General features: G+C 71.2%; 1 protein-coding gene across 1 annotated transcript in view; it reads left to right on the plus strand.

Moving 5' to 3' along the window:
- Positions 1 to 1,382, plus strand: part of PIAS4 (protein inhibitor of activated STAT 4) — an 18,061-nt gene that overhangs the window by 862 nt on the left and 15,817 nt on the right. The gene's annotated exons all lie outside the window — the stretch shown is intronic.

Genomic DNA, 1,382 nt, shown 5'->3' on the forward strand with positions numbered 1-1,382 from the left:
TCGGGGCCCCAGCTGCTGCCAGCTTCCGGTCCTGTCAGCCTCTGGAATGTGCCAAGCCTTTGCCGCCCGGTGGCCAGTCCAGGCCCCGCCGGCTTACGGGGACCCTTCTGTCGTGTCCTCTGTCCCCAGTTCTTTCCCGTTCGCTCACTCGTGCATTAAGTATGGGGCGCCTGCTGGGGGCCGGGCAGGTGGAGGCCCCCCTTCCCGGCACCCCTCGCCTAGGTCGCTCCGAGGGGCTTCTGCCCAGACCCCACTGGGTGCAGCTGCAGTGGGGGCTGGGAGGCCGTGGTCTCGCTGTGGCCCCCCTCCCGCCCGGTGATCAGAGCCTCCGCGCTCACTCCCTCCCAGCCTGCTGACCCAGCATCCTGCCCGCTGGCCGCCGACCCGGGGGCCCCTCTCTGGCACGCAGACTCCCGCTGTAGTCCAGCGCTGGCCCCCTATAGTCCCAGAGGGGGCTTGATCAGAGAGCAGGACGGGCCGCAGGCTGTGCACAGCCTCCTCCCTGCAATCCTCAGCCAGCCTCCGCCGCCTCCGCTGCAGTTTCGGAGGGGCGGCAGAGGTGGGAGAGGGCTGGCCTGGTCCAGCCTGGCCAGGGGCCCCGCCCACCACAGGCCCCGCCCACCACAGGCCCCGCCCCACGCCCCGCCTGGCGCCCAGGAAGTGTTTGGCAGGAGCCTCCTGGGAAGCCCGGGGGCAGCACCTGTCCTGAGCGTGGAGTGGCCGTGCCCCGGCTCTGACTCTGCCCATGCCATCCCCAGACCACCCCTCCGTGTTCTTTGGGGTTGGGGTTCAGCTGACGGGGCTGCCTCCTTTGGCCCGCAGAATGATCCGAGTGACAGGGAGGCGGGGCCAGCAGCCCAGGCCAGAGGTGACTGAACCCAGGCAGCAGGCCTCGCCTCCGCCTGGTCCCTCCGCCTGGTCGCAGGCTTCCTTCCTGCCCGGAGTGGCAGGCCCCCCCCCCCCCCCCCATGCATCACCGTGCCCTGAGCCCCCGGGGACCCCGGTCACCTGATCTCCGGGAGAGCCCGCTCCCCTGTCTGCACCAGGAACAGCTCTGCTGGCTGCTCAGAACAAAGAGGCCGCCCCGCCCAACTTCTCTCTACTGCTTCTCCCCATCCAGGGCTTGGGGGGCCTCCCGCCAGGGCGCACCCCGCTCCCCTGCCCCGGGACCGGTCCCTGGACCCTCTAGACCCTAGGGAGAGGTTTCCCAAGTAGCTGCGTGCTCCCAGGGGCTGGGTTCCACGCCCCCCACCCCTCGGTGAGCTCACCCCAGGCTGGCCTGGCCCAGCAGGGCCCCTCCGCCCTCGCCCCTGGCTGTGACCCTCTGACTCACGAGGCCCTGCACTGGGCCAGCTCCCCGGAGGGGCCTCTGGCTGGCTCTG

This window comes from Tupaia chinensis, unplaced genomic scaffold (genome assembly GCF_000334495.1).
Source record: "Tupaia chinensis unplaced genomic scaffold, TupChi_1.0 Scaffold149964_2, whole genome shotgun sequence".
Classification (NCBI taxonomy): Eukaryota; Metazoa; Chordata; class Mammalia; order Scandentia; family Tupaiidae; genus Tupaia; species Tupaia belangeri.